Here is a 22,117-nt window from a genome sequence, read left to right as displayed (position 1 = left end):
CGCTTCTCCATATGCAGCCCGTGTGTTCCACTTCTTCTTCAGGCTTTATTTTCAGCAAAAGCGGCTCAACTGTCCCTCCTGCAAAGCCACTTTCTCAGGGACAGCAACTCTGGGACCAGAGGAGACCGAGAGCCCTGCCCTCCTCCTCTTTCTCAGCAGACATCCCTCTGGTCAGATGACGGTCACGGGGGTCAGCCACGAGCACAGTTGGCCATTTCTAAGGCCAACTACTCCATCCCCAGGCTGTTCTTATGACTAAAAATCTTCCTCCCGCCAAAGCCCTCCAATCTCTACCCTCTGGGGGTTCCACAGGCTGAACATGCTCCCGAGTCCAGCTCTTGAAATATTGGGAACACTGCCCAGCTCGTCCTATGACCTTTGAAGCCTAAATATCCCCCGTTCCTTCAGCCACTCTTCCTAGGAGAGGCGGTGGCTAGACGCAGGACGCCTTGAGGCAGCATCCACCATGGTCCATTCCGGGGCGGTCACATATGAAGGGTGTCCTGAACAGAGCAGAGCTCAGTGAGTATTTGTAAAGGAATCCAGGAAAAATTCAATGCTTTTGAAAACCTTGTCATTAATCCGCTTACCCACCAATAGGCAGAGAGCACTGATGATGTTTTTGTGCAAGTTGAGTAAGGAGGACTCGGTGCCTCTGGGTGTGTTGTTTTTAAAATATATTTTTATTGATTTCACAGAGGAAGGGAGAGGGAGAGATAGAAACATCAATGATGAGAATCGTTGATCAGCTGCCTCCGGCACGCCCCACACTGGGGATCGAGCCCGCAACCCAGGCATGTGCCCTGACCGAGAATAGAACCATGACCTCCTGGTTCATAGTTCAACACTCAACCACTGAGCCACACTGGCCGGACCTCTGCTTTAACACACAGAATATGCTGTTGCACAACAAACAAGGTGTGTAGATGCCCTGAAGGGTCTCCAGGGAGGAGCAGCAGGGCCCCAAGCAACAGATGGGGACACGCATTCCAAACTGACTGGCCCGGGCAAGCCCCCAGTGGCCTGTCTGGGCGAACATGACCCACTGCCTTTTCATCCGTAGCCCCGTAATTGAACACAGCACTCTAGTGAGGGCCTTGATCATACAAATCACATGAGAAACGGCATTGCTCTTAGAAAGCCAACATTCCTCTAATAATGCGGTTTACTTTTGGGTTTACTTTTCTGGCAGCCATGTCACATGGTTGGTTTATAGAGAGCTCATGGTCACCCCAAACCACACAGACATTTATTGCAACAGCTCCCTCTGTGGAGCCCCAGGCCTGCCACGCTGCCCTGGTACAATGCACTAATTTTTCATGTCACTTAAATATAGAGCTTTGCCTCTGCCGCTGCTACATTTCATCCTATCCCTGCCTGACGGGGGGGGGGGGGGGGGGCCACCTCCACTGACCCCTGGGGGCGGGGCTCTCCTCCCTGAGGAAGGCAGGGTCCTGTGACTCCGCCCGGTGGGAGCAGGACATTTGGGGGGGAGTCAGCCTTGGCATTTTGGTGAGACCGTCATTCCAAAAGCAGCCATCATTTCTGACCTTCCCATGTTACACTGGAGCCTAGCTACCGTGCATATGACTTCTGCTAGAGGGAAGAAGGCCACCTTGGGGTGACGGAGGCCTCTCCTCAACCCAGGAGCAGTCTCCATTTCTAATATTCCATCTGCTCTGGTGGACAAAGCACCAAAATGCCCCAGAAATCACAGTGCCTTATCGTCTATATGTCCTGCATCTCCCAGGCTGTCTTTGCATCATAAATGTTCCCAGTGTTCTTTGTCAGAGAATGCATCCTCAATTTTTTCTGAAAGAGCTCATTAGAGGAGATTTGAAGGGTGCCCCGTGGACGGTCCGTTAGGAGTCACAGGGACTTAGAGCTGGAAGTGAACTAGAAGTCTCCGCGACCTGCACTCCAGCCCTAGCCTCTCCGGGAGTTCCCAGGAGAGAGGTGGCAGGATGTCTGGTAGGTTTCCCTCTGCACCAGAAATATGCCTAACGCTTCAGGTCCCATGTCTGCGTGGGTCTGGGGTTTTAGGAGATCGTGGGGGGAGAAGGTGGGAAATAGTCGTTACTATCTCTTTTCTATATCACAGTATTTTCTATACACAAGTCCACTTAGCCTTTATAATTTTGAGATGAATACAATCATCCGTGTTCTACAGACAAAGAATACTGAGGCTTAAAGAATTTTAATAACTTCTCCCAAAATCATACAGAGCCCAGGTCTACTGGGGTTTGAAGCCCATGTTCTTTCCAATGAGTACATACTTGATAACTATGGAAAATTTAAATTTGGAAAAAAAAATCTTGAAGGCTATAGCTACTCCACATGTTTATTTGCCCAGCCGGCATGGCTCAGTGGTTGAGTGTTGACCTGTGAACCAGGAGGTCACTGTTCCATTCTCCATCAGGGCACATGCCAGGGTTGCAGGCTCAATCCCCAGTGTGGGGCATGCAGGAGGCAGCTGATCAATGATTCTCTCTTATCATTTGTGTTTCTCTTTCTCCCTCTCCCCTGCCTCTATGAAATCGATAAAAATATATAATTTTTTTAAAAAAGAAGAAATGGAGGCTGGGAGAGTGTTAGAGACATTGGCAACGTGCTGATGTAAATTAAAGGCAGACCATATGGGGACCCAGGTCTCTGACACCAACCTCACGCCCTTTCTCCTGCACAGATGAGCTCCCCCGCAAACTGAGAACCACACGGCACAGCGGGGAGCACTGCTTAATAAAGGGTCCCTAGAGCACACGGCCAAGAGAAAGCCAAGGCGCTGTGAATGTTAGAATAATCGCCTGAGAGGGTGCGAGAGGAAAGGTCCCTGAATGCTCCGATGTCAAACATAAGAGGTGGAGAGTGAGACATTGAGGTAGCAACACATGAAAGGTGTGTGAACTAAACCATACACAAAAGGCCAAGGCCCACGAGGTAGGCGAGAGTGGAGGGTCCCTTTCTCTGAATCCCATCAAAATTCTCCCTGAACCAAGAAACCGGCGCAGTGATCACCTGAAAAGATGGCTGAATGAACCATCTCAGGAGGAAAAATACAACGTGACCCTGGAGAAGTCCATCTGATTCGCTATACTGTAACCCGGTATATGTCTTGGTTTTTGAGAGTGAGTAATCTCTTCCAGATGGCAACTGGGCAATAAAAACTGTTCCTTATATAAAGCCACCTAATGAAAAAGTGCACAGGACTGAACTACTATCACCAAAGCTGTTCGAGAAACAATGTCTGCATGACAAAGGCGAGGTCCTTGCGAAGGGTGGAAATACTTGACCACGGAAAGTTCCAGAAATGTTTCTATTCTCTAAGCCGAACAAAGTCGGAGAGCCCGGAGCTCTCTATGGACACCTAGGGTTTTCACTGAGATGGATTTTCACAATTGAGTGTGCTGATGGAAATGCTACTGGTAATCAATGAGCAAATCAGAATTTAGAAGCTCAGCATCGTCCTTGGAGTGAGTCTACGTTGCAGAAGGGCATTTGCCTTTCATGGGATCACTGGTGGTTAAAGTCACTGGAGTAAGTTTGCTCCAAATACGCTGGGAGGCATTTATGATTCTCTTCTCTCCAACAGTGAACCACAATCAGAACGAGGTCACAGATGCTGTTTGAAAATAATGACTAACATCTGCATCGCCCAGTTATGGTTTAAGGAGTACATTCCCATCCATTATCTCATTTGATGCACATGAAAATTTGTGAGGCAGATATTATTATCCCCCATCACGGCTCAGCATTCGAATGAGGTGGCTAAGGATGCACAATGAGTAAGGGACAGAAGCAGGACTCCTCTGTCCCCTGCACTCTGCCCATCAAATACACGATCAATCACAAATACCTGCGTGATCACCTCTCCTGGAACCTGGTTAACCAGGATCTACCATGGTCTCATTTGCTTTATTTGGGTTGGAGAGGGAGGGAAGGAGGAGTTTGGGGGAACAATCTACTCTTTTAAAATATTTTTATTGATTTCAGAGAGGAAAGGAGAAGGAGAGAGAGAGAGAGGGAAACATCAATGAAGAGAGAGAATCATCAATCGACTGCCTCCTGCATGCCCCCCACTGGGGATGGAGCCCGAAACCCGGGGATGTGCCCTTGACTGGAATCGAACCCAGGACCCTTCAGTCCTCAGGCCAATGCTCCATCCACTGAGCCAAACCAGCTAGGGCAGGGGAACGCTCTACTTTTAAGAGAGAAAAAATAAATAAACAAATAACAGTCGAGGCAATCGTGGGAACTCCTCTATGTAGCGTATAGCTATTCTGATTACCTACACTTTTCTGGAATTTTTTTTTTATTCTAATAGGATCTAAAGTCAAGATACTCAATCACCAAAAACCAAAACAAAAGTCAACTGTGTTCAATACAGCACTTCATTCATTTGTGGAGTTGGCCGCCATATTTTTTTTTAGATTTATAATAAGAAAAGGTGAAACTAGAAAGGTTTCCTGGTTTACCAGAAAAGCACATGAATGAGAAATTTTGTTCCTGAACCACAGTACCATCACTGCACAAAGATGATCTTTCAGTCTATTAATAAATATCAGCACATCCTCTTTCCGCCTGTCACTGTTATTTCTCTTCTTCAGAGCTAATCACTGAGCAGAAAGTGCCATGTGAGCCAGGGATCTTCATTCCTTTTTCATACGTATTTGGGCTTAACGGTTGGAATCTGGGCATGTAAAACCCAGCATTGGAGAGAAGTTCCCTCTGTCAGGTAGGACTCTCTAGAATGTTCCTGGAGAGAAGCAGAGAGGTCAGGAATTTCTCCAAAGCAGCAGTGCCTTGGCCCTGAGATTCCTTTCAGAGTTGCATTCCAGGTGGTGTCTGAAACCCAGCCTTCAAGCAGGAGTCCTGAAGTCTGTAACAGCGATGAAATGTAATAAGAGGAAACTGCTGGAATCCAAAGCAGACTCCCCTTCCAAGAGTTTCTGCACTTAAAATCACAGTGTAATTTTGTTTACAGGGAAAGAGAGAGATTCTGAGTAAAAGGAAACAGACTTGATATATGATCCTCAGAAGCAAATGTCCCCCAATCTATTAAGGCAATAGACTTGAGAGAAAGTAATTGTATATGAAAAATTCAGAGATGAAGGAACATATGATTAGAGTCGGGTCTATACAATATCGGCTTTGAGATCATAAAAATCGGTCAAATAACCAAGATTTATCTCCGTAATGCCAATAAAATGGGGTGGCTGGCTCCCCACCACCGCTCCGCACTAAATTATCTAATTGACGCTGGTGACCATACTACTTTGCCAAGGCTACCCAAGCAGAATAACACAGACCAGGGGGATTACACAACAGAACTTTACTTTCTCACAGTTCTAGACGCTAGGAGTCCAAGATCAAGGTGTTGGCAGGTTTAGTTTCTTCTGAGACCTCTCCCCTTGACTTGCAGATGGTTATCTTCTCAAGGTGTCCTCACATGGTCACCCCTGAGCCTCTGTGTCTGTACCCTAATCTCCCCTTCTTATAAGGACACTAGTCCTATTGGATTAGGCCCACCATGGAACCTCAGTTTACCTTCATTCCCTCCACAAAGGCTCTATCTTTAAAGTAGCCACCTTCTGGGGGGTGGGGGTTAAGACTTCAACATGTGGATTTGAGCCCATAGCACTACACCTTCTGCTCCCACAAAATGCTTGTCCTCCTCCCATGCAAAACACACCCACCCCTCCCCCAGCATCTTAACCCCCAAAAGTCTTAACCCCTTTCCAGCATCAACCCTAAGTTCAAAATCTCATCTAAACTCATCTAAATCAAGTCTGGGTAAGACTCGCGGTCTGGTGCATTTGAGGCAAAGTTCTCCTCTTGTTCTCAGTCTGTGGAACCAGACAAGTGATCTGCTTCCAACACGCAATGGTAAAACAGGCCCTTCCGAAATGAACACCCAGCAAGGAGACAGGTACCTGTCACAGGGGCCAAGCAAGGCTGAAACCTAGCAAGACAGGTTCCATTAGCTTTTTAAAAAATTTACCTTTACTGTTGAAAGTATTACAGCCGTCCCCTCTCTTTCCCCCATTGACCCCCTCCACCCCACCCTACCCCTACGCCTACTGCACTATGGTCTGTGTCCATGAGTTATGCATACCTGCATATAAGTTCTTTGGTTAATCTCTGCCCCCCACCCCAGCCTTCTCTCTGAGACTCACCAGTCTCTGTGGGAAATTCAGCTCTATGGTGAAAACGGATGGAAGAGGCCATGAGAGCCCAAGGCCAAGGACACTTAGGTTTCATCGTTTCCCACCACATTCTGAGTGCATCCTCACCAGGGAAACTTCCGCTTACAATACACTTCCCCACGCGGCTTGCCCACAGGAAGAGAAGGTGCCATTGGGCCAGTGCCAGTATTGTGGGCCCTGGGGTGACTGTGTCTCCCATTCTGATGTAATACGCTGGCAGGGTGGTTCTTACCGCAGCCTGAGAGTGTGGCCCATGTGGGTCTGACCTAAAAGGCGGAGCACAACCTCGGTGAATTGATCAAGTAACCAAGCTAAACGTCACACCTTGAACCATGGGACATTCACCTCACACTTCGCACCTCTTGAAACATCTTAGTCTCTCCACGTGCGATCCTTTCTGAAAGTTTCCCACCACCCCCCGGCCTTCCTTGCGCCTGAGAGTCCTTTTCTGCAAAAAGGGATCAGCTGGCCAGGAATTAAACAAGATCATATAAATAACATAGACGGCAAAAGGCACGAACATGGGACCTGGACTGTAGGAACTCAATGAATGGGAATCTCCCTTCTTCCAGCCCCACGAAGGCACTTTCCTGGAAGTTGGCTTTAGGGAACAGACCAAATCGGGATTCTCGTTCCTCTCAGCCAGAAGTTCCCCACTTCCTGAAGCATGTTTATTCATTCAACTAACTTCCCACTGGTTAGAAACTCTTCTTTATCTGCACTTCCCAAAAACAGAAACCGGAAGCATTAGGGGACAGTTAAGGACCAGTAGCTTAACGAGCGAGCGAGAGTCGGAAGTAATGTAGGTCCTGGGACTAAAGAGGCCCCGAGCTGGGTTATGATGCTGCGTGGACGCCAAGGAGGTGGCCAGTGAGCTTGCTGGGCCCCAGGAAGAGCATGTCACACAGTGGGAATGCTCAAGGCGGGTTGTCTGGGGACATGGTCATTGGAACACGAAGGGGTCAAAGGATTGCCGGCTCTCGGGGCCAACAAGGCATTCCTGTCCTCTTGGTCAGGGACACAATAATAAGAGGGGTTATTTGCTGCCCTGGACAAGTTTGGAAGTGGGGAGGGAGACACGGTGAAAGGCAAGGAAAATCTCCAAAGCCATTTCCTCCCTGAGTAGATTCTTTGACATCCAAGTTGGCCAGGTTGACGAAATAGCAATCCTTGAGGCACGCTGTCTGTGACACGGATGAACTCCTTCACTTGTTGAATGTTTCAAGATGTATCTTTAGAGCAACAAGCTGAAATGAAGATTAATGGGCAGAGGGAGAGACGCAGCCAAATCTCACCCCGACAGGAACCCTGCAGCGAGCCCCAAGCAGCCGGGGAGTGTGGCTGGAGGGATGCCGAGGTGGCGTCAGAGCAGCCGGGAAAGAACCGTCTCCCCTGGCACAGCCCGCTCCCCTCTCACCTCCTGGAGAGAGAGATGCGTTTCCTAGAATAGAGTCTAAATCTCCACCAGTCCAAGGTCACAGACACCTCTGTCCAAGTCTGCTTCCATTTACACATGGGGGAAAGGGGGACTGACGCAGGCTAACTAAAGAGGAAATGGATGGGGTCCAAGTGCAAGTGTGGGCCAAGGAAGTTCTTTCAAGATCTGGTCTCACATATGAAAACATGCTCAACGTCACTAATCATCCGAGAGATGCAAATCAAAACGACAATGCGGTACCATCTCACACCTGTCAGAACGGCTATCATCAACAAATCAACAAACAACAAGTGCTGGAGGGGATGTGGAGAAAAAGGAACCCTCGTGCACTGCTGGTGGGAATGCAGCCACTGTGGAAAACAGTATGGAGTTTTCTCAAAAAAAATTAGGAATGGAACTCCCATTTGACCCAGTGATTCCACTTCTGGGAATATATCTCAAGGAATCAGAAACACCAATCAGAAAGAATACATGCACCCCTATGTTCATAGCAGCACAATTCACCATAGCTAAGATTTGGAAACAGCCTAAGTGCCCATCAGCAGATGAGTGGATTAAAAAACTGTGGTACATCTATACAATGGAATACTACGCTGCTATAAAAAAGAAGGAATTCTTACCATTTGCAGCAGCATGGATGGAACTGGAGAGCATTATGCTGAGTGAAATAAGCCAGTTGGAGAAAGATAAATATCACATGATCTCACTCATTTGTGGAATATAATGAACAATATAAACTGATGAACAAAAACAGATCCAGAGATAGAGAAGCATCGATCATACAATCAAACCTCAGAAGGAAGGTAGGGGAGGGTGGGGATAAGGGGGAGATCAACCAAAGGACTTGTATGCATGCATGTAAGCCTAACCAATGGACACAGACACCAGGGGGGTGAGGGCATGAGTGGGGCGGTAGGGGGCAAAGGAGGGATAAGGACACATATGTAATACCTTAATCAATAAAGAAAAAAATTAATAATAATAAATAAAAAAAGATCTGGTCTCAGCCCGGCCAGAGTGGCTCAGTTGGTTGAGCATCGTCCTGTGCACCAAAAGGCTGCTGGTTGGATTCCCAGTCGGGGCACATACCTGGGTTGTGGGTTTGATCTCCCATCAGGCACATAGAAAAGGTAAATGATTGATATTTTTCTCTCACTTTGATATATCTCACTTTGATATATATATATATATATATATATATATATATATATATATATATATCCCTCTCTCTCCTTTTCTTTCTCTCTCTCTCTCTCTCACTCCCCCACCCCCCACCTCACCCCCTACCTCACCCCCTAACCCCCTTCCTCCTCTTCCTAAGCACGTCCCCAGGTGAGGAGATTTTTTTTAAAAGTCTGGTCTCAGAGGTTCAGTTTCTCCACAGACTTAGTCCATGTTGTCAGTGATCAGAGGCCTGGAGGTGGGAGGTGGAGATTAGGGATGGAAGAGTCCAGAATACAAGACCAGGCTCGAGAGAGCGAGCTTTGGAGTCCGACAACACTGGCTTCAGATCCCGGTTGCACCATTTAGTGACAGTATGATCTTAGACGAGTAACAACCTCTCTGAGCCTGTCTCCTATTCTGCAAAAGTATGCCTGACACCTTTCTCACAGAGCTGGCGTGCCGATTACATGAGCTCACATGTGCAAAGGTGCCTAGCACAGCCCGGGTACATAGCGATGCGAGCCAAATGTTCATTTCCTTCCCGCTCGCATCACCTTTTCAGAATTTCCGAATGCATTCCCGCCGAGAAGTACCATCGACAAGGGTGTCTTCAGTTACACTTCACAGAGGATATGCAACATATGGGAAGGAGATATTGATCCCAAGCTGCCAACATTACTTTGGGGGGGGGGCGGGGGCGGGGGGGATTCAGAATCGGCCCAGAATCCAGACTTCACTCTGAGCTGCAGGTGCGCCTACCAAGTTGAAGACGTTCGTTGCGGCATAAACAGCAATCTGGGCGCTGCCTGGTTCAGGCTGGAGCTGTGAGTGGCACCACCTTCTGCAGAATCCTCCGCCAGGGACGGAGCCACGCGTTTGAAAATGTCACGCTGAGAACGGAAGTTTCCTCTCCGGGATTGGAACACCTGGTGTGAGAAAATCTCACGGAAAGGTGACGGCAGAGGAAGAAGAGAAGAATTCATATGTTTTCTGGATAATGAATTCCAGTCCCACCGAGCAAAACCATAGGTGGTCCTTGTAACGTCTGTATTTGGGAGATACTAACCGGCCCTTTACAAGATCCATGGTGCAGACTTGCCGGGGACAGTATGTGCCTCAGTGCCCAGGTGAGGAGCGTTGTGTCATAGGGTCATGCCACTCCACCTGCGCCCAGGGGGTGGCTAGTGTGGCTGCCCAGACAGTCTGCAAACCTAGATCTCAAGCTGCCCCTGGGCCACAGCCGAGGTTGGGTTCTATGTCCCGATGACGTGGCAAGACCTGGAGCTCAATTTACAGAGACCCGTTCCCCCACCGTAAGATGAGGCCGGACTTCGCCAGCTGGTCTCTGGGTTCCGAGCAGGTGAGACAGTGCCAGCGAGGGGGCTTGACCAGCCCAGAGGCCCCTGAAGAAGCAAAGCCAGAGCTGGGACCCCCAGCCCAGGGCTCTGTCCCGGGAGTGCGCACCTCCCTCCACAGAGCGAGTGAGTCACTCTGCATTGCCTTCAGGGCACTAGAGTGGATGCGGGGAAGAGGATGAACGCTTGGGCAGGGCCTCCAGCCGACTCCGTGAGGGAACCTTCCTAACCCTGGTATGGCGCTCGGTCCCTCCTCACACCAGCTAATGGGCTGAATAGCAACTCCCAAAATGGTATGTCCACATCCTAATCCCTGGACCAGTGCATGATACTTTATATGGAAAAAAGTAAATATTCCTTGACGTGGCAGAAGATGTGATTAAATTTAAGATCTTGAGAGGAGGTGCTTACCCTGGATTATCATGGTGGGTCCTAAATACAATCCCATGTCTCCTTATCAGAGAGAAGCAGAGGGAGTTTGGGACAGAAGAGGAGGAGACCAGGTGACGATGGAGATGGAGATCAGAGTGATGGGGCCATAAGCCAAGGAGTGCTGGAGCCATCAGAAGCTGGAAGACATGAGGAATGGATTCTTCCCTAGAACCTCCAGATGGAGCATGGCCTGCATACACCTGATGTCAGCTGTGGCTCAGTGAGACTGACGTCAGACCTGCAGCCCCCAGAACCATGAGAGGACACAGTTTGTACCCGCCCAGGTGGTGGTGATTTGCCACAGCAGCCCAAGGAAACCAGCATCCCCTTCACTGCTAACTTCTCGCTGTCTTCACAGCCTCAGAGAAAAATGAGAAGGGATAAACCAACTTAGCTCAGCAGGGAGCACCCGGAGATGTTTCTCCATCGCCCTCCTCCAATCACTGAGATCCCACAGCTTGGATCCTGCCCGGAGCCCTCTCACCTCAGCCAGAGCCACAGGTGGCTTCATCACTGGCCCAAGATGACACGGTTAGTGAGACGTGGGTCTGGGTGTCCACGCCAGGCCCCCCAAGTCAGAGCTGGTGCCTCCGCTGCCCATGATGCAGAGCCCGTGGGGTCCTTACCTGGGACATCTGAGCACCAGGGAGGATCAGGGGGAGCAGGCCCCGTTCTTCTCTTTAGGGCTGTGCTTACACATCCTCCCATCTCCATCTCCGCAATGGCAGCTCCGCAGGCCCCGATTCTTTCCAGAGGTCCCTCAACAGCCTCATCCTCATGCCTGTGTGAAGGTAAACTAAGCGCTCTAAGCCCGAAATCCCAAATCTCAACACAGCATGGGCTTTATCTGTTGCCCAACTCAGTCTGAGGAGCTTTGCTCCAGGCGGTCATTCAGGGACCCAGGCCTCTTTCGTCCTGTGGCTCCAACCTTCCCTAGGTCCTGGGCATTCTCTCCACTCAGAAGGTAAATGAGGTGAGGATTGCATGTGCAAGGATTTGTGACCAGAACTGCATGTGGCACACATCATGGATGTTGTAACATGGCACCCAGATCCTCCACCAAGAGTGAGGGACACAGTCCCCCTGCTGCTGGGAAAAAGCTGGCAGATCTTGGGCAGCAGGCAGCCCCTGGGGGTTTCCCTGGGCTGAAGAGAGTTGGCACTCAAGTCTTACCCCTTCCCAGGACAGCACAGGGGTGTAGAGCCCAGCTCCCTCGCCCCGACCTAGGACAACTCCCAGGAGCCGTGCCAGCCTCCGTGTAGGTCAGCCGAGCCCGTGGCCCCCCACATGGCAGCCTCGCTTATCCCCCCTCCAGTCCTGCTCCGTCCCTGCCTTCCAACTGCCTGGGTCTCAAGGGCACTCCCAGCTGAACTTGTGGCCCGCGGGCTCCGTCTCAGAGCCTGCCTCCCCGGAGGCCAGAACTACAGACACACAAACATCCCTGCTGCTCACCCTGCATCAGCCCCACCCAGGCCGGGCCCACGGAGTCTGGAGAGGGTAGTCTTGGATGCACGCAGGCTGCCAGGTGGGCCCCGTGCTGGGCACCACCAGCAGCCCCTCCACAGTGAGCTGCCCTCCTCTGGACACCACACCTCTGCCCCGTGTGGGAGCCCCGGCAGAGGAGGGGGCACTGGCAGGGAGATGTGTAGGATGCACTGGACCCTGAGAGCAGGATTCCTAAGCACTTGGAATCACCCCCTCCCACTTTCTGGGATCCATAAAATGTTGTCTTCCTTCCGTAAACTCCATTCCCAGACCTACACATGCGGCCAACACTCGAACCATGGAGCGCCGCTGTGGGATTAGCGGGAGAAATCTACGCAGAGCAGCCCCCAGGCCCTGCTGTGGACAGTTCCCTCTCTCGGCATTCGGGGGGTCCAATCTCCCGGTATCTGCCTGGCCCGTGTCCACGCACTGACCTCTCCGACGCTCCGCTGTGGCTGGCAGGCAGACACCACATCCTGCGAGCGCCCCCCAAGTAGGAACAAGTCAGGAAGCCGGAAAACTCAATCCGATCCCTGGGTTAGTTTCTAACAAAACATCACGGAGGTTTTCCTTTGCTGTGAAACTGCTGGCTCTCAGCTCCCGGCTCAGCAGCCCCCAGCCCGGGGCTCCTGTGGTTTGCAGGGGTTGGACCAGGATCTGTGCGGAACCGGCGCTTCCTGAGGCGGCCTTGGAGGCAGCACGAAGACGTGGTCGGCGTGGGCTGCCGGTCTTCCAGGCTCCGGGCGTCCAGCTCGAGAAGGTCCCCCTGGTGGGCACAGGCGAGCTGGCAGAGCGGAGGGGCAGGAGTTTGAGACAGCTTTCTTCTTGCCTCGTGATTTGAAACCAAACCAGCAAAAGCCAACAATATGAGTAGGTGCCTGTATTAGGAGAAATGGCCAGTGCTGCCCCATAAGCCTGTCTCGGAACAAGCTCGATGTTGGTTGCTACGTGACTGGCACTGTGTGCTTTCTGAGGGCAGAATCGGAAGCTCGTTTACCTGCAGACCCCAGGCTTGGCCCCTGGTACAGAGATGCATGCCGCCGCGGCGCTCAGTGATCACGAGGCCGGCATGTGGCTGTGCTGCCGTGGTTGAAGGAAGACAGTGACGCTGATATGCATTAGTGCTCCCGCGGGTCAGCCATTCTGCCAGCCCCTTCGCAGATGGTACGGGACCTGGGTTGTCCTCTCACTTAATCTTTGTAATAATGCTATGCGACAGAGTTTCCCAGACCAGGATCCAAAATTGAGTTAGGTTGGGATCATGTCCGCATACTTACAAACACTGGGTTCCTTCCACTCACTATGGTTTCTCTCTATTTCTCACCATCTTCTCTGCTGTTATTTATTCATTCAGTTATTTATTCATTTATTCATTGAATCACTTGATCAGCAAATATGTCCTTCTGAAGCACTTCCCTGTGCCGGGCTCTCTTCTGGGCCCTGGGAGAACAGTGAGCAAAGACGATGAAGTCTCTACCCCGTGAAGCATCCTCCTTGCTGGAGAGGGCCGTCCATAGACCAGTGGGATTCCGATGGCTGATCAGGCTGATCACTGAAATAGATCAATGTAGTTCGGGGTGAGGCACCTGTCAAGCAAGGCCCCCTGCAGAGGTGGCACGTGCCATGAGGCCTGCAGAGGCCTCTCCACGGGCTCCAGCTGGCACATCCCCTGCCCTTCCAAAGGCCCTCCTCCGTTTCTCCTGAAACTGGCCCACGAGGTCTTCCAGCCGTCCCCGGGCCGCCCGTGCACCGCAGTTTGGAAAGCTGGGTTCACAGGGCAGTAGGAGCAGATCCCAGCCTGCCTCGCTGCCAACGTCCTGTCAGCACTCACCGATGGCTCCCACAGATGGCTGCTTTCCTGTCTGCCTGGCTGGCCCTCCCCACGAAGGGCAGCCTATCGGAGATGGACAGCTAGGAAGACCTGTCCACGAAGGGCAGCCTATCGGAGATGGACAGTTAGGAAGACCTGGTCACGAAGGGCAGCCTATCGGAGAAGGACAGCTAGGAAGACCTGGCCACGAAGGGCAGCCTATCGGAGATGGACAGCTAGGAAGACCTGTCCACGAAGGGCAGCCTATCGGAGATGGACAGTTAGGAAGACCTGGTCACGAAGGGCAACCTATCGGAGATGGACCGCTAGGAAGACCTGGTCACGAAGGGCAGCCTATCGGAGATGGACAGCTAGGAAGACCTGGCCACGAAGGGCAGCCTATCGGAGAAGGACAGCTAGGAAGACCTGGTCACGAAGGGCAACCTATCGGAGATGGACCGCTAGGAAGACCTGGTCACGAAGGGCAGCCTATCGGAGAAGGACAGCTAGGAAGACCTGGTCACGAAGGGCAGCCTATCGGAGATGGACCGCTAGGAAGACCTGGTCACGAAGGGCAGCCTATCGGAGATGGACAGCTAGGAAGACCTGGCCACGAAGGGCAGCCTATCGGAGAAGGACAGCTAGGAAGACCTGGTCACGAAGGGCAACCTATCGGAGATGGACCGCTAGGAAGACCTGGTCACGAAGGGCAGCCTATCGGAGAAGGACAGCTAGGAAGACCTGGTCACGAAGGGCAGCCTATCGGAGATGGACCGCTAGGAAGACCTGGTCACGAAGGGCAGCCTATCGGAGATGGACAGCTAGGAAGACCTGGCCACGAAGGGCAGCCTATCGGAGATGGACAGCTAGGAAGACCTGTCCACGAAGGGCAGCCTATCGGAGATGGACAGTTAGGAAGACCTGGTCACGAAGGGCAGCCTATCGGAGAAGGACAGCTAGGAAGACCTGGTCACGAAGGGCAGCCTATCGGAGATGGACCGCTAGGAAGACCTGGTCACGAAGGGCAGCCTATCGGAGATGGACAGTTAGGAAGACCTGGTCACGAAGGGCAGCCTATCGGAGAAGGACAGCTAGGAAGACCTGGCCACGAAGGGCAGCCTATCAGAGATGGACAGTTAGGAAGACCTGGTCACGAAGGGCAGCCTATCGGAGATGGACAGTTAGGAAGACCTGGTCACGAAGGGCAGCCTATCGGAGATGGACCGCTAGGAAGACCTGGTCACGAAGGGCAGCCTATCGGAGATGGACAGTTAGGAGGACCTGGTCACGAAGGGCAGCCTATCGGAGATGGACCGCTAGGAGGACCTGGTCACGAAGGGCAGCCTATCGGAGATGGACAGTTAGGAAGACCTGGTCACGAAGGGCAGCCTATCGGAGATGGACCGCTAGGAAGACCTGGTCACGAAGGGCAGCCTATCAGAGATGGACAGTTAGGAAGACCTGGTCACGAAGGGCAGCCTATCGGAGATGGACAGTTAGGAAGACCTGGTCACGAAGGGCAGCCTATCGGAGATGGACAGTTAGGAAGACCTGGCCACGAAGGGCAGCCTATCGGAGAAGGGCAGCTAGGAAGACCTGTCCACGAAGGGCAGCCTATCGGAGATGGACAGCTAGGAAGACCTGTCCACGAAGGGCAGCCTATCGGAGATGGACAGTTAGGAAGACCTGGTCACGAAGGGCAGCCTATCGGAGATGGACAGTTAGGAAGACCTGGTCACAAAGGGCAGCCTATCGGAGAAGGACAGCTAGGAAGACCTGGCCACGAAGGGCAGCCTATCGGAGATGGACAGCTAGGAAGACCTGGTCACGAAGGGCAGCCTATCGGAGATGGACAGTTAGGAAGACCTGGTCACAAAGGGCAGCCTATCGGAGAAGGACAGCTAGGAAGACCTGGCCACGAAGGGCAGCCTATCGGAGATGGACCGCTAGGAAGACCTGGTCACGAAGGGCAGCCTATCGGAGATGGACAGTTAGGAAGACCTGGTCACGAAGGGCAGCCTATCGGAGAAGGACAGCTAGGAAGACCTGGTCACGAAGGGCAGCCTATCGGAGATGGACAGTTAGGAAGACCTGTCCACGAAGGGCAGCCTATCGGAGATGGACAGTTAGGAAGACCTGGTCATGAAGGGCAGCCTATCGGAGATGGACCGCTAGGAAGACCTGGTCACGAAGGGCAGCCTATCGGAGATGGACAGTTAGGAAGACCTGGTCACGAAGGGCAGCCTATCGGAGAAGGACAGCTAGGAAGACCTGGTCACGAAGGGCAGCCTATCAGAGATGGACAGTTAGGAAGACCTGGCCACGAAGGGCAGCCTATCGGAGATGGACAGTTAGGAAGACCTGGCCACGAAGGGCAGCCTATCGGAGATGGACAGTTAGGAAGACCTGTCCACGAAGGGCAGCCTATCGGAGATGGACAGCTAGGAAGACCTGGCCATGAAGGGCAGCCTATCGGAAATGGACCACTTGGAAGACCTGTCCAAACATCTTGGATACAGCCACTGGCCCCGTAGGAGCTCTTCACTTACTTTCTCTTCTCGTCCTGCACGTCCCTGTCCTGATGGGGACCAGAACTACCAGTGACGTGGAGATCTACTCTGCCCCAAGCACCGCACGTTAGATCCTGATCTAGAAATGCCTCTAGCTATGAGACCTGCACGTGACCTTCTTATGTTTGGTGGCACGGTCTTGCATGTGGTCACAAAGATGGTGATTGTCTTTCCTCTACAGAAGCATTTATTTGTAAAGACTGGGAGTTTGGTCTGCTAAAAACTCTTCTAGAGAAGCCACTGTTCCTCCTTCCATGCTGTGCAAGGCCTCGCTGTGGAGGAGAAATGCTGGGCCCAAGCAAGGAGATGCAAGTATCTGGTGAAGGAGAAACAGCGTGAGGTTGGAAGTCTAAACCTGCTTGCACACAGCAATGTTGTTTTTAAGGAATCCTTTTCCCTCAGTCTCTGTTTCCCCTTCTGAAAATGGGGTTAATGATGCCTCGAGTAAAGGGACAGGGTTGGTCCTAGCCAAAGCCTTCAGTAGAACACATGTGTCCGAGAGAGAGCATGGAGGGTCGTCTTTACCTTGGAAATTCACTGTAATCAAACATCCGGCCATCCGTTTTGTGACCATGATGACAGGACTCTTTAGCCCACCAAGGGTCAACCCCGCCCTCAGGATGGACTCACGCTGACTAAGCTCACGAGGTCAGGCCAGAAGCCTCGCTGCTCCTCTGGGGGTGGAGGAAAGCGCAGTGGCTGGGAGTCTGGCTTTTCCTCAAAAGCGCTCGGCCTGACCTTGCTCCCTTCTTTCTCCTGCCCCCGTCAGTCCTCTCCTGGGCACCCCATCCACAGTCTTCCAGCCGGAAACAGAGCAGTCACCCTAACACCCCTCCCTCCCCTGCACCAGCATGTTCCGCTCACCACCCCATGCAGCCCACTCCCCTGCTTTACCACGGCCAACCCACCCCCTTCTCTCCAAGTCAGTACTGCAGCCCGGGCCGGGGATCACCTCTCACCTGGGCTGTGCACGCCACCTCATGGGCCTCCCTGTCTCCAGTCTCCATCTTCCAACTCTGATCCTCCCCTGGACCATCAAGGTAACCCCCTAAACCACAAATCGGAGCCAGGCCTCTCACACCAGAAACCTGCCCCCCTCCCGTCCCCCTAGGGAACTCTGTAGACGAAAATCCCAGGCCCTCGGCCCCACGGCGTTGACACATGCGCCATTCACCGCACTTCTTTCATTTGAAGACGCGCTGTAAATAGTAAGATGACAAGCATAATATTAACAACTATATTTTAATACTTTTGAAGTTGGGCTGCCTTATGTTTCTTATTTACAGACAATGGAGCAGAAAAGTTTATTTTTCCCTGAAAAATAATGTCATCATAAAATTGCTGATTTCCTTCACCATCACAGGAGAAGCGTGGCTTCCACTATTGGGAAATAGAGGATGTTCTGAAACCGGAAATGTCCACACAATGGCGTTGTTATCATTTCTTCTTAAAGAGCATGCGTGTGAAGACAGACAGGTCTGAGTCCTGGCCGATTCTGACCCTTCCCAGGTCTCTGACCTTGGGAATGTCGTTGACCTTCCTGAGCTCCATCCTCCTCCTCTGTGAACGGGCTGTGCAGCCTGCCTTCAAGGTGCCTTTTCGAAGCATAAAACTGTGCCAGGTGAGCTACGCATTGCACACACTCAGGGAGGGAGAACAACAAATGCCATTTATTATCATGGGGCTTCGTATGATCATTGTCAGTTTCCCTCCTGCCGGGAAAGCAACGCCTAAATAACCACCAAACCTTACCCAGTTGACACCGTGTGTGGCAACTGTAGGAACCAACTATAGTTCGTGAAGCACCAGCAGAACTCTGGCTGTTTGCAACATAAAAGATGAAATTCTAAGATCCCAGCTTTAAAAGAAAATCCATGCACTCGCCTATCCTCCCCATGTCAGGTAACCGTGGAAATTCCAAATCTGCTTGTGCCAGTCCAGCGTGAGGGCCATAACTGGGGAGGAGTGGGTGAGGCCGGGTCCGTGTGGAATCGAGCTGGTCTCTAAGTGAAGCGCTCACAGTGACCCCTCAGAGGCAGCCGGAGTCAGGGGGCGCGTTCATCCTGAAGCTCTTCATGCCCCACCTTGCAGGACAAGGGGCTGTTGAAACTCCGCCCAACCTGCCCTGTTCCGCTCCGTGAATTCAGCAGGCGACACAGACAGACTGCTTAAACTCCCAGCCAGGGGTGGAACTGAGTGTTGGTGGCACAAACTATGCCAGAAACCCGGGAGCCTGCTGTGTCTTCTCGCCACTCACGCACTTGTCCAGAAGACCCCGTCCTTTTCAATGGACCAGCCCTTCTCCCCTCACACCAGCTGCCGGGCCGCTGGGAGCCGAGGCGGAGCAGGGCCGCATGTCCAGGGCCCCATGTCCAGCTCGTGGCCGGCGAGGTCTGGGCAGTGCTGGTGCACCCAGCGTGGGCACAGCCCGCGGGGCAGGAGGAGGAAACCGCATGGAAACACCCTGTTCAAGCGGCTCACGGCGCTGCCGGGGACAGAGTCCCCACGGGTGTCACCACAATTACGGGTCTCCCACGCATCTGACAGTAACAGGCTGTGACGGAGACACAGTGGCCACGCTGTCATCTCGCCGTCACGGTGATTTGACATCCCGGATATCGCTGCAGAATTGAATTAGAGGAAGAAATGGCACGGCCACTTCCCAGCCTGGCTTTCCGCTTCTGTCAGCCGCGGTCACTCTGGCGTCCTGTGACCCCGCGCCGCATCCCAGCCCAGGCGCCGCCCTGGACCCCTGGCCGAGCCCGGGCGGTTCCCCATCAGCTCCTCGCTGCCAGAGCTCAGGTGCTTGGAGGAAACGCAGAAGCTGGGAAGAACGGAGAGCTGACCCCAGACCCCCTGAGCCCTGGAGGCCAGCACCCCTTCAGCCTGTCCTGCCACCGCTCTGATTCTCCTAACCCCGTGCCACCTGCTAGCCACATGGCCTCGGCCAAGCCCCTCGCCGGCCCTGGATCCCGAGCTCCCTGTCACTCATGGGGGGTTTGGAAAGGCAGCGAGACCAGATTAGAATTACTGGGGATTCTTTTAAACTGTGGGTCCAGCTCCTCTGCTGAATTGGGATCCTCGGGGGATGAAACCCAGGCATGCGTGTTTCTAACCAGCTCTCCCGCTGCCGAGCTCCCAGCCCTGTGCCGGGCACCAGATGAGAAATCCAGGAAGGACTAGAGCAGGGGTCCTCAAACTACGGCCCGCGGGCCACATGCGGCCCGCCGAGGACATTGATCCGGCCCGCCGGGTGTTTGTGCCGCCACTGCCTGTCCTGCTTAGCAGCTGACTTAGCAGTGTGCATAGGAATTTGTTCATAGTTTTTTTTTTAAACTATAGTCCGGCCCTCCAATGGTCTGAGGGACAGTGAACTGGCCCCCTGTTTAAAAAGTTTGAGGACCCCTGGACTAGAGGGTGTAGCAGGGGCCTTTCTGGTTCACTTACCGGCTACAGGCAGCACGAGGTATGTGCACGTATGCTACCTCACTGCTCACCAAGCCCCTCTGAGCCAGGTTACGTATCATCCCCCCCCACCCCCACCCCCGTCCCTCAGCATCACTTTCAGCACCACTTTCAGCATCACTTCGTTCAGAAGGCCCATTGATCCAGGTGGTACCTATCTCCTGACGGGCATCCTCGTGACCCCGACTCCTTCCACTCCCCGACATTGTTTGTGGGTCCGTCTTCCCTGTGAAGCGGGGGGCCTTGTCTGCCTTGCTCACGGCTGTGCCTCGGGGCTGACACGGAGTGGATGCTTCATAACTATTGGCCTGAATGAGCGTGGTACGGACGGGGAAACTGATTCTCAGAAGAGTTCAGTAACGAACTCAAGGTCACGTGAAGTTGACCTGAGGGCTAACTCATGAGCTGCTGCTGGGTCATCCCTTCAAGTTCATCAGGAAATCCCGTCAGTGGTAGGATGCCAGCTGCACGTACCACAGGGGCCGGCGGCAACGGCAGCAGCGCAGGATGCCTGGGTTCTGATGGTGGTGTCGGGAGTTTCGCTTTCCCTTTCCACGTTTCGCTCTTCCCGTGGTTGAGATGCTAATCAAAGAGAAGCCGAGCCCTTTAGAAACTGCATCTGTGTCTATCCCGGTGTTAAAACGAGACTGGCACGTTCCGTGTTAGCAAAAGGCTCCTACCGTCTCCCAGAAATGATGCTGAAGGGGGTGCCGAGCAGAGGGGAGGGGGCAGTAGCAGAGTCATGACGGGCATGGCTTCAGAACCAGATGCCCCCAGTTCAAACCTCACCTGCCCTTTGCCCCTTAGACGCTCTGTTACTTGGAGAAAGTTAGGTAATCTGTCTGTTAAGGATAATAGGAGCACCTACCCCCAATAAGTAGGGAGTAAGAATGCAGTCCTACCTGGGAGCAGCCTGGCAACGGCCTGGCGCAGAGTAGGCGCTCGATAAACAGAGAGCCGTGTGTTTTTCTCTGCTGAGGACCCCATAGTCGGTGCCACTCAAAGCCGCCACTTGCTCCACACCGTCTCCCACGCTGAACCTGAAGGAGCCGTGACCGAAGGATTCCACACCCCGCACTAACTGTCATCATTTACAGTTTCGTCCTCAATCCTTGCATTGGTAGCAGGAAAGCCTGGCCTGTAATTAACTTAAGGATGAGTTCTCCATAAATTACACTTTAATCTGCTTCAACATGTGAATAATTAAGTTTAAAGCAGAAAGGCTAATGAATCGAATGGTTACCAAATTACTAGATTTTGAAAAACCACTGATTTTTCTCGTTTGCCTGTAAAAATGAATTGATCTCATTTACATATACAGATTGCATTTGCTTTAGTTTAGAGGATGCTTATCTTCCAAGTTTTCCCACCAAAGTTTCACATTTCGCTTGCAAAAACGCAATTCTATTCAATTATGTGCATTTGCCTGGGAACCAAAGCCTATTGCTCTCCTAATTAACACATTTACGAGTGTTCCATTATTTGAATACAATGCCCTTGTAACTTAAAGAATAAATTTTTAACCCTGCCAAGCAACTTTAAAAATACATATGGAAACCATCACCCTAATACAATTTCTGGTAAATAAGAGAAATAAAAGCAAAGTCTCCTGTTACAAAACACACACACAAAAAAACAAACTATAAAATACACTTTTAACAAATTCTACAACACAATACCCTATGATATTATGACCAGGGGGTGTTAAGCGTTTATATCTCACATGCTGAGAAATGTTTTCTGGGATAATTAATGGATGGGATAAACCCAACAGCATTTACAAGAAATGCAGAAACATAAGGATCCAATGACTTAAAAGCAACTGAAAATCTTCTGATTCACTGGTTTTCAAAGTGAAGGTCGGCATCTACAAATTTGGCAGGTCACAATTAGCTTGTTTTTTATAATGAAATATAAACTTAATAGGAAACATATAGGAAGAGCAATTATTATTTTGCAAGACTTTTGTTTTAGTTTTATATTTTTATATGTGGTTATGTAAATATATGAGAGCAAATGTGTGTGTGTGTGTGTGTGTGTGTCTGTGTCTGTGTGGGGTAGGTGTATGTGTAAGTGTGTCTTGGGTCATAGCCATGACATAAAATATATTTCCCACTGCAGATCAAGGTCAAATAAACTGATGGACAAAATAGAAACACACACATAGAAACACACACATAGAAGCATGGAACAGA

At 51.7% G+C, this 22,117-nt stretch overlaps 1 protein-coding gene across 3 annotated transcripts in view; it reads right to left on the bottom strand.

Moving 5' to 3' along the window:
- The window catches only part of LPIN1 (lipin 1), a 124,692-nt gene that overhangs the window by 28,370 nt on the left and 74,205 nt on the right, over positions 1–22,117 (bottom strand). The window contains exon 23 of one of the 3 annotated variants that reach the window (XR_013814627.1): positions 314–503. The exons of the other annotated variants lie outside the window; for them this stretch is intronic. The gene's annotated coding sequence lies outside the window, so the exon portion shown is untranslated. Of the gene's footprint in view, positions 1–313; positions 504–22,117 lie in introns of those variants that run through there. 3 annotated transcript variants of the gene reach the window in all.

This window comes from Cnephaeus nilssonii, assembly GCF_951640355.1.
Source record: "Cnephaeus nilssonii genome assembly, chromosome: 15".
Classification (NCBI taxonomy): domain Eukaryota; kingdom Metazoa; phylum Chordata; class Mammalia; order Chiroptera; family Vespertilionidae; genus Cnephaeus; species Cnephaeus nilssonii.
Note: the sequence above shows the minus strand (reverse complement) of the source record. Positions and strands in the feature narration are given on the sequence as shown.